This window comes from Sprattus sprattus, assembly GCF_963457725.1.
Source record: "Sprattus sprattus genome assembly, chromosome: 1".
NCBI classification, from domain to species: Eukaryota; Metazoa; Chordata; class Actinopteri; order Clupeiformes; family Clupeidae; genus Sprattus; species Sprattus sprattus.
In genome coordinates, this window is record NC_137920.1 from 35,082,459 (window position 1) to 35,094,462 (window position 12,004).

Genomic DNA, 12,004 nt, shown 5'->3' on the forward strand with positions numbered 1-12,004 from the left:
CCTTAATAAATCCCTTCTCTAATCCTCTCTGAAGCTCTGAATGACAGCCAGATGATCTCTCTTTGAAGTGTTTATGGCTGACCACCAATAAGTCCCCACAAAATGAATAGGGGGGGAAAGGGTCCAGCTCTTCTGACAAAAAAAACAAATCCAGTGTTCAGTGAGTCTGAATCACAACAATGGAGCTTGATGAAGTTATCATGAGGTTACACTGACAGGAAGAAGCTTTTTTTCTATGTGGGTGGGGGACCGGGGGGGGGATACCCGATCGCCATGGGGGTCTGAGGGTCTCCGCAGGCAACCAGGGTCTCTATGGGAGCAAGGGGGTGGGGGTTAGGGAGTTGGAGGGGGTGGGTTAGACTCCCTAGGCCCCCCCATGGAGTAAGGCGTGCCGGGACTCTTAAAAATGCCTTAGAGCTCCCCACACTGACTCCCCCCATTGAGCGGTGCGGCGCTCTGTTTGTTTGCTCGGGTCTATTTGTTTGCAGTCTTTCAACACTGGTGGCGCTGAGAATGCATTGGGCTTTTAATGGGGCCGGGGATGTTAGCTGGACTTTTGTAAATGAAATAAATGTTGTTTTTTTAAAAGGACAATGAAGACGGAGTGTCTTTGGATTGGCCTCTTTGCTTTACCAATTTACGATTTAGACTTTTTGAATACGCTCCACGATCCTAGAACATTCTAAAGGGTAGTTCAGTGATGTAATACAGCATGTAAGGGGAGAAAAACCTCCCTAGAACAAAGATTCATTGTCTGCAGCCAGATACAATGAATCAAATGCTAAAAAAGGCTTCCAAAGTTGGGTTGGAAAAATAATCAGTCCACAAAATACAGTTCCAAAATGTTTAAAATTATTGAAAGGTCCAGTTCAGTGCAAGAACCCCCCTTCCTCTGCGGATTGGGTGCTGGATGCGAGCACAGCGCAGCTGTTCCAATGAATCACACTGGATGAAGAAATGCTAATTCCAGATGTGGAGATAATTACTTGACTGATTAAAGCAAACAGTTCAAAACATGAAATACTAATTGTTTAGAGTCGGTGGTCACATTGTGCCTTGAGAGGAGCGGTCTTGCTGTGAGAGGTTATGTGAATTTCCCCTCAAAGATGAGGCCCTAGAAGAAGAGGGAATGTTCTGACAAAAGACATCTGTCAATCGCAAGGAAATAGCTGATAAGGCCAGCCTATTAGAGGGGAACTGCCGTTCAATAGGTGAAATCACTCATGCGCTCACACACAAAAGCATACACAAACACACACAAACAACACACACTCAAACACACACACACACAAACAACACACACTCAAACACAACACACACACACACACACACACACACACACACACACACACACACACACACACACACACACACACACACACATATGTCGCCCAGCTCCAACACACAGCCATACATACTCACACATACTCACACACACACACACACACACACACACACACACACTTTAACACCCACATCCCACACACTCCTGCGAGTGTGTTGAGGGGCTTTAAACTAACCCCTTATTTAGAGCCCCTGATGAGTGGGGGATGAAAGGGCCCATGCTGAGCAGGCCGGCGCTAAGGGCCCAGTGCTAGGGGCCCAGGCACCTCCATCATGATAAGATTAGATGGGGGGGGGGGGGGGATATGCAATGAGATGCTGGAACCGCTGGCATTCCTCACATGCAACACTAGATAGATAGCTGAAGAGGCCTAATAACACACACACATATACACTCTTACTTACACACATATCAACATACAGACACACACACACACACACACACACAAGTACACTACTGTACACACTCACATGTACTGTAAGTGTAAGCACACACTCCATCTCACGTGTATCCATATGCAATACACCAGCAGTTAGATAGAGAGGTCTAAAAATGCACAGATGCACATAGGAGTCTCGTGTGTATTATTGCGCACACACACACACACACACACACACACACACACACACACATGCAGCCCATTACACCCACTTTTTTCATCCAATCAATTATCGGTTACTTTACCCACACACTGACAAGTGTAAACTATCTTATCGTTTCTCTCCCGAGAGATGTCGAATAGGAATCAACCTAAACTAAAACAAGCCATCTGGATCCAAAGGAGAATCCGCAGATCGCTTAATCCGTTGCAGACAGATAGCTGGGAGTATTCCCTGCCAAATAGGAAACTAGAGGCAGTCCGATAAACTCGGCCCATTCCAGCGCTCTGCTCCATCCATTGTGTCCAGACCACAGTTGTTTATTTTTTGCTCCGCTGCCGAGACAACTAAGGACGACTCTCCAGAGGTCAACTCAGTCTGGGTCAACTATCTGTCTCTGCATCCTAACAATGCGCACGCATTACACACGTTATTATGTAACTCTGATCACACACACACACACGTACACAAACACACACACACACACATGCATACACACCCAAACGCACATACACACAAATACGCATGGCCCCACATGCAAGCGCATGCCCCCACACACACACAACACACGCATTCACGCACACACACACGCATTCACGCACACACACACAAACACGAACACACACAAACACGCACACACACAAACGCACGCACGCACTCTCTCTCACACACACACACACACTCTCTCTCTCTCACACACACACACACACACGTGCAAAAGCTAGAAACATAACAATACAATGTTTCTATGTATGCTCATTCTTTTTCCCGCTCTCTTTCCCTCTCTCTCTCGCTCTCTCACACACACACACTCACACTCACTCCAGCCAACCCGTTACACTCCAGACAAGAATCTCATTTTGCCCTGACCCGCTCCACGCATCAGCTGTTCTGTCGTATTTCACTGATTTTGCACAAAAGCACACCTGCATCTGAGCCCCTTCATGACTACAGGGCCACTACAGTATAGATTACGGCTGCCCTCCACTCTAACTCTTTTATCCTGCGAAAGTGCAAGATTACACGACTTCCCGACTCTGACAGGGGGCCCCTCACTTCGGTGTGGATTAGAGCGGGGCTCCCCAGAGGAACAGCTGTCTGCGGCGGGGAGGTGACGCGACGCCCAGCCCTCATTCAGACTAATGCAGCCCAGAGCTCTGATGTCTCGCAGGTGGGCACTGTAAAAGTTATGGCTTTGTTGATTTTTTTTGGAGGAAAGGAAATTGTTGCTCTGTCTCTCGAACCGGATCTCTGTAAATGTCTCTGTCTCCTTCACTCTCTCCGTTGGAGAATGATACAACGTGACAATGATCTACTAAGACACCTCATACCATGTCATTAAACTGAGGTAACACATCATTCTACATACAGTACATCCTAAGCCTCATACCTCACCACCACAGCACCATGCATTTAAACCTTAAGAACCAAGAGTGGGCACACTGGAGACATTCTGTGACTCAGACCCATAAACAACCAACCCAGCACGTCCCCCAACCCCCCCACCCCTCACATTGCCCCCACATCAATCCCTCACAGCGGTTTATGGGCCGGCGAATGAGGAGAAGCACGCGCCGTTCACCAGACACCGGTAACCCGTGTTCACCAACTCCATTCCTGTAAACAGGCGTCTGCCTCTGAAGCCCAGCGAGGGCTGGTCTATGAATCACAATGCTCGTTAAGCCACCAGGTTAAATAAACAGTGGGGTGTAGGCTGGACGTGACCGAGGGCTGAGCGATCCGTCGCCTCAGCGTGCCGGCCTGTCTGTCGCCGGGTTTGAAACCTGGCACACAGGAAACCATTACGGATATATATATATATATTGACTAAAGAGTGACACAGGTCATTTATGTGTGTGTTTGTGTGTGTAGTTTCTTTTTTTTGCCCTAGAACTAGTTTGCCTGCTCAGGCCAATTTTCGTGTTTTTCAACAAGAATGTCAGAAAGGGCATTTAAAGCTGGTGAATGATTGAGACATAGAATTGCACAATGAGTCCATGGATGTCATTTCAAGTAATGAATCCATACTCCATACAGAAGGAATGCTGAACTCACCCAGCATCTTTCGATGCCTCCATTGCTGAAGCAAAACCAAAGCCTATAGCTTTTGCCTGAAAAAAGTGATTCAAATACGAGGTTCAACCAGCACAAACACAAATATCTTTTAACTACACATGTAACTAATGGTAATTAATACTACTTAGATGAAAAATCCATTTTAAACCAACAAATGTAGTAACCACCTTAATGTATTGAATAATGACTAATAACTGAAAATTGTCTGGAGACCTAGCCCTTTGTAAGAGTGACAAGCAAAGACTCAGTTTGGCATTAGGAGTATTTGCTCTCGCATACCTTCACTTTATTAAGCGCTAATGTTTAGCTGTCTGGGTTGACATCCTCTGACCCTGGGTCTATATTACTTATGACTAGCTGTTCTCCTTAAGTGGTTCCTCAGCTTGTCCAAATAAGTCCAAGGCAGGTAGTATCTCTTCTAGCTTTCCTCTCTGAGTGCCTCTAAGCCAGCAGGACTACGGAGCTCTCTCCCCCCCAGCAGAAAGGGTACAGAGACAAAAGAGGACTCCACTGACAGCCTGATGTCGAGGCTCGTCAGGACTCTTCCTGACGTGTTTGCTTCTCGAGGGAAAAATAAACAGGCCTCAGGCCTTCTTGTTTGTCCGTCCGGACAGGAGCCTCACTCCCGCTCATCCGTGGCCAGCTGCCGTTGTTTGGTTCCCCTGCTCGAAGCTTTGTGAAGGGGAGAACCAGGGTGGTCTTACTGGTCAAAGCCTCTCCAGGCTGACACTGCCTCTCTTTTTCGTGGGGGGGGGGGCCTCCTCGAGCTTAAGAACTCCTGCTGAGGCAAAGGATAGGGAGGCCCTCCCGAGATAGCTTCTGGAAAAGTCTATCGCTGGAGCACAACTATGGACACAAAGAGACGGGGAGGATCCTTTGCGTTTTTTCTGTATTCTGGTCTTGGGAATGGCTTTCCATACATTAAACCCCTGAACTAAGTGCAGTGGTGTAGAAACGAAAACCCGCTCACATAATGCAGATATAATGGGCCTCATTTGTCAACCAATCAAAGATCTCAGTGTACATGTAGTCCTTAAGTGCATGAGGAATGGCAATACATGAATCTTGTGTCTGATTCATCAAACGTCTGGAAATACCACGACAGAACATAAATATAAGCGCACATTGATTAATTACACCTGGATGTGGAGGCCAGTTTCAAGACTGCGTTACAAATTGCAATTTATCTAACCCTACCGCCCTCATACTACTACATGTGGCCTGGAGTGTTTTAATATAAATGTACTGTAGTTGATGAATAGGTCTGGTCAATGCCAAACAGACTACAGTGAAAGGAGTGAAAGAAATATTAAAAAGAAGCTGACTGTCTTCCACAAATGATTACCCATCAGAGGTCTATGACTGATGTGCGTGTGGCCATATTTAGTCTGGGATTAGCGTTAAATATAAAAGATGCTGATCTGTGGTGTAGAGATGGCACCATCCCCAATTTCCGCTCAAATTCAGTATCAGCTCTCATGACATTATATGAATTACTCCCATGTTCCCTCACTAGAGGTTGGCTAAGGATAAACTCACAAGCTATGACATCATCTAGTTCTGAGATTGGTGATTGTGAGACGATTGCGATCAGTGCGTGTATCTTTCATTAAGCAGCCTCTTCACTTGTTTATCCAGCCCTTACTGCTAATCCCAGTCCCCCTGCCTGTCTAGAGAGAGCATTACTGTGTATTAAGTGTGCATGGGGACATAAAGGTCCTGAGGAGAGAGGAAGGAAGCCCCTCGAGCAGCAGCCGTCTGTGGCACACGTTTGGCCCTTATCTGGCACAGACCCACACCAGTGGCCTCCTGTACACAGCCTTGCCTAGCAGTCATGATGAAATGTAGTGTATGCAGAAAGCTGGAAAGCTGCTAATGCACAAGAAAATTCATATATATGAAACCGTGCACACACATTATTAACAAAAGAAACCAGTTGACGGGGCAGAGTGTGGAAGTGGCTATAAATGGGGTCTGAGAGCCGAATGAAATAACCCTCTGTCAGTCTGGGAGTTGGCAAGGGCGTTTAACAACCATGTCCTTAACCGGGTAACCATGGTGTCTTGATGGGCAGTTGAGCAATATCAAAATAATACATACATAAGTAGAGACATCAAATAAAAAATTCCGATGCCAAATTGTATTCCAAGAAACCACCCATCGCGGACCCTGTCACCCTAGGATAAATAATCATGAGTTGATCCAGGCCACCTTGACACTGTATTAGGCACATTTCTGCATCACAGATGACTTGTACGTTGATTTAATAATACTGCTTTCGATTTACAAAGTCAAATTCTACCTCTGACGATGCCTCTATGTGTGCCGTCAATGTCTTACTTACACGGCCGAAAACAGATCAGGCTTGAACATGCATTTTAATGTTAGCCTAGTCCACATCATCTCTGAACTTATATAAACCTGGCTGACATAGGGATGATCCGGTTTATAGATGATACGCATGATAGTTTTCATGTGTGGGCCTACAAACAAACTTGTTATGTTAGTAGTTGGACTGTGTAGCCTCTAAGTGTTGCCAAGAGATTGAAACCTTAAGAAATGTGCATACGCCAGACATGAGGTTGGCATGAAGTTCACCGTTCATTTCACTCTTCATACCTTCGACTGTGAGCTTGACAGATGGCGGACGCAACGTTTTTGTGTGAAGGCAACGTTTTTGTGCAAAAGCAATGTTTTTGTGCGTACACAACGTTTGTCCACGAGGCCCAAGATCAGGGGCAGACATGCTGAAGCGTTAGCTGCTGTCAGGTAAGAAGGTAGCTTGCCCCTCACCTTCCCCCAAAACCCCCGTGCATCTTGACCCCTGACCCTATCCCTCCATGGTGGTGTCCTCTGCTGTCAGGTGGGCAAACACCTCCCTCACACTGTTGACTTAATCTGAGATGGGAAAACAAACTGCCTGTCTCCAGTCGCCTACCTCCCCCGCGCCTGCGCCCGTTTATAAAGCCCTGCTGTGCGGCTTCTGTGACGGATGGGCCTTGCCTGCAACCCCTCTGGCTATGGACCCGCCAGCCACTGATGGAGTGAATGCAAACGACCCAACACTCAATGGGAGAGACTGAACCGCACAAAAGAGAGATTCCTGAGAGCTTACACACATTATCTTGTACTTCTACATTTGAGATAACACCTATGTTGAAATCTATGGGATTTAAAAGGTACCATGCCAAAATAGATTTGGCTTGTAAGTCTGGTGTGTTTGGAGGCCACACTGATGGGAGACTACCGTGATGAGGAGGCTGACAGGTCCCGCCAGATGCCTGGGTTTCTTTCTGTGAGTGATGGGAGAACATCGGAAAGAGAAATACGCATTCCGCGGGGATGAACAACAGGAAGTAGACGTTTGGATGGGTGTCATGGCAATGGGGGCTGAAAGGAAGAAGGCAGAGCTTCAGATGTACCTCTCTGCTTGAATTTCAAAAGAAAAAGGTTTTGTCTGATACAGAAAAAGTACAGAGTTGGGCTGTCCAGCATAAGTAAAGCACTAATAACAAAGAGACTAATGAATATATATACAGTATAATCATAAGTCTTTCTCCTATTATATTATTACTATTTTACATAATACACACTAAATAAATCCCATATGAGCTGTGCTTGTCCTCATGTGCTTCTCCATCAACTTGCTATGTTCACAAGAGGGGACAAGTTACATAACAAAACTAAGATATAATTATTTACTTTTTTAATACATTTCCCTACCTGTGCAAAATCAACAAGCAAAATGGAGATGGAAACAAGTCCCAGGACATAAGTCCCATGTTTACTAGTAGAGTCCCATGAGCCATATTTTTGCCAAAAGAAAGTGTGTCATGGAAACATTCTACCACCGGGCACAGCCAAGGTCAGCCTTGGCTACTATTTTCGGCAAACTTAATCATTCCTGTTCTATCCGCGCAACCCAAGGGAGAATGATTAAGGCGAATTACAACTTCTTTGTTGATGGGAAATTGTGTTTTTTCCAAAGGTTGTTTACGTAGGAGTTTTGAGCAGCTTTAAAAATCAGACTGTTTTGTTTTTGGATTAAATATTAATAAAAAAGAATCGTCTTAATCAAAATGAATGTTGTCTCCTGTCCTCTAGAACACCTTGTAATCTCTCCGCATCCAGTCCGACTGCTTTCCCATGTAATTGCCTTTTCTCTGCCAACATTCTAAAATTGGTTTTATAGACCCGAAGGAGAAAGCCTTTTTGGATCCCAAAGTTGGATTTCAAACATGCTCTCCTGGAGTATTTCGGGGAGCGGATCAGTTTGCTGCCGCCTGAAGTTCTGTGTTACAGTGTGATCTGGTGCGAGGGAGGCTGATTCCTAGAGATACGGGAGCAGCTGTCTTCTAAGGACGCCTCAGCCTGCGTAGTAATGGGAAAGACTTCAACTGTGTCTTTTTCCCGCTCTCTTTCAATTGACTTGAAATGGGCCCCCTTTATGCTTCAAAATAGCATGTAATGACTCCAATAAGTTGCTGCACAGGTAGCACAATCTAGAGGCCCCTGCATTTGTTTGCCATGTGCTGCAAATGGGACGTGGGATTGGTTTTTCCGAATGGCCAGACCATCGGCTGATTCTGTGTTTTTGAATGAGCTCAGCCATCTTGCTGGGCTCCTTTTTGGGGCAGCCTTCTTCCCCATTGGGGTTGAGCATTGTTGCCCGCCATTCAGGCGTCCACTCGACCATCTGTTTCTTTATTCATGGCTGCGGAGGAGAGAGGAGTGCGAGTGTGAAGGGCCGCTCTGCTCCGCTACTGGACAATGCCACAGCTGCATGACCCCTGCCCACTGGAGAAAGAACCCAGCCACACCCTGCTGTGGTCAGCCACCCCTGATCTCTGACTGCCCTATCTCTCTCTCTCTCTCTCTCTCTCTCTCTCTCTCCCTCTGTCCTTTTTAGTGCTTCGGTATATGTGTGTATGTGTGTGTGTGTGTGTGTGTGTGTGTGTGTGTGTGTATATGTGAGTATGTGGGTGTGTATATGTGTGTCTGTGTGTGTGTGTGTGTGTGTGTGAGAAGACAAGTGGTAGGTTTCACATTCAAAGGAATACAAAAAGGTTGGCCGTTCTTAAATGGATTTTTGGAGTGTGTTCCTGAGAGAGACACAAAAGCTTTTCTCGAGTGGAATCCCGACCATTCCCTGATAATGTGTAAGGCTTGTTTAACCCATCAGAGATAATTATCGAATTCTGAATTTCCATGCCCACATCTGCCAGTAATACAAGTACTATTACTCGCTGCGTTTGTTCAAAATGTTCAGAGCAATTTTCAGTATATGTAAAGGACTGAGATGTTGGGGCTGAGGGGTGGGGGTGGGGGAGGGGGGTTGCCCAGAACAGTCCATTCGTTTTCCGTTGTTTTAAATAGACTTCTATGTGTCTGTACTCATCATATTTATCGCAAAGATTTACTGTACGAACCCATCTGGGATTCATTTTTAATTGACTTCAAGGGGAAGTAAATCTCTGGTCTTTTCTAGTTCCTCCTTCATGTGAGGAGTGGGCTGTCATGTTTTGCAGGATTCTGTAACAAATTACTGACAGAGAATAAGGAGGCGATTTGAGCGAACACACACCTATTATAGTCACGACCGGCCCCGATAGCACACTCACAGTGATCCAGAGCCATTTGGCTGTTAACCTCTGGAACAGGAGCTTAAGCGGCAGGTATAATCTGTAATTATTTTGAGTTATTACGCTGCGCGTGTATTCTCTAGTCTCCGTTTGTTTGGGAATTCAAGATCTCCCGTTGAGATCGGGGGAATCTCTTCCATCAGTTTCATCGTATTTGTTTTGCTGGACGGGCGCCCGGTCAAATATAACTGCCAAAATGGCTGCAGATCAACAGCTGTGCCACACGTCACTTTCCATCAGTGTTATCCCCTCTTGAATGGCCGTACCCGCTGCTTTGACTATATAACTGTTGTCAAGCTGCGTGGAAACCGATACTACTGTTGAGCAACATCTCAGTACAAATAGAATTTCTTGTTAAGCGTTTCATAATGCCTGGCTTTGGCAGTGACCACCACACTGCATAAAAGACTTTTATTTCACCTTCCACTCTGGTCAGGTGTTTCAAAGTTCTCGCCAAGAACACCAAGAAGCCCACACCCAACCAACCGCATTTACCAGCCTGAGCCTTTTCCATACAACAATGCCAGACTACTGCACGCTTCAACCACATGTTTTCAGAGCTGCAAGTGATTAGGTCAACGAACAGTACACAGACGGGGGAAAAAATCATCTCTCACTTACAGAGCTCTCTATCACACAGCATGAGAGGTTATTACCTTTGAGATAAAACTTATCTCAGTCCGTGTAGGGGAAGAGGGACGTAGCCAGACCACGTACATAAGAGGGTTTATCGCCTAGAGGCTGATGGTGAGAGCGGAGAGCCTCAAAGCACGGCCATTAGTCGTCCGGCTTGCTGATGAGTTGCCGTCGTCTGTTTCCAATTTAGAGTTTCTGGCACGGCGGCATAACAACGGTTCCCTGAGATCATATCGCATCATTGTGCTTTTTAATGTTCGGTGTGTGCTCCTTGTGCAATGCATCATTCTTTCACTGAAAGAAGGGGGGGGGGGGGGGGGGACCACCACAGCTTTGATAAAAGCCTCCACTGCCTCACTACAAGTGCAGGGGATGAGAGGAAAAGAGGATGAGAGAAGAATAGATGGAGGGGGGAGGAAATGGAGAGAGGGAGACAGAACAAGAGATGAAAAGAGGGAGGGAGAAATGGAGGGAGGGGGGAGGAAGTCATCAATGACGGAGGTCAGTGGTGTCTGGTTTGGTTAGTAGCTGGGGAGGGGGGGAGTGAGGGGGTGCTTGTATGTCCTCTCAGGAGGGGTCGTGACCCCCTAAAATCAGGACATGGTAACCCTCTCATCTTTGACACAGGGCGGCACCGCTTTGTCCCACGGACCGGAGAGAGATGTAAGTTCTTTCTCGGCATGGAAATAATGAAGATTAATTAAGAGGATGCGATTTGAGCTGCGTGTGCTTCACGTTATAAAATACAGCAGATGTCCCTGTGCAAAGAGCAAGACCTGACGTTTGGTTAAAAAAATTACTAAGAGTCTCAGCCACTACTACAGACCAATTCCTTATATGGACCCCAAATAAACATTAACAAAACATTTGCTTAGAGCTAGAACTCTAAAGGCAGATGTAGGGACATTTCCTCTATATTCCAGGGATTACACACAAACACACACACACACACCACATGTAAGGACATTTCCTCTATATTCCATGGATTACACACAAACACACACACACACCACATGTAGAGACATTTCCTCTATATTCCATGGATTGCAGGTGTTTGCCTAATGGTTATGTTAATTGGCTAGCCCCAAACCCAAATAAATCCTGTCCCAGATGTTTATTTTGGATGAATTTTGTCACTGAGGACATCCTATGTGAGAAACCACAATTATTTCAACAGAGTTCTCGCAGAGTATTTTTGGCCCGCAACGATCCCTCCAACAAGAATCATTAGTGCACAATCAAACCTGTCAATTTAAATGAAAAACATTTCAACTCCTGTTACTAGGGGGGCCGGGTAAAACAGCACAGAGCAAGCTCAGGGATTTGTTGTTTTTGGGTGAGAGAGGAGCTAGAAGTGATGTCATGGAGGAGGTCTTGGGCCCGTCCCCTCCAGGCACCCCTGCACCTCCCCACGCCATCATCACTCTGTGTCACTCACACAGATCGGTCTCGACCTCCGCTCACCTCCTCCACCCTGCTCCGCTCAGCCTGCTCCTCCTCCCACACATGGGGTCAGGCCTTTGCCACACGGCCCCCTCCGGCACCCCTCGTCCAGGGGTAAATCCCACGTGAACTGCCCTTGGGGGTAGACGAACGTGCCTGGTGTAGGAGGCCCTCATCTGGCATGCCATCAGAGGCGCCCGCCGTGCGCCCCCTTTTACCCCACCACCCCATGGCCTGGTACAGAAGGGGCCCGTGAGAGAGAC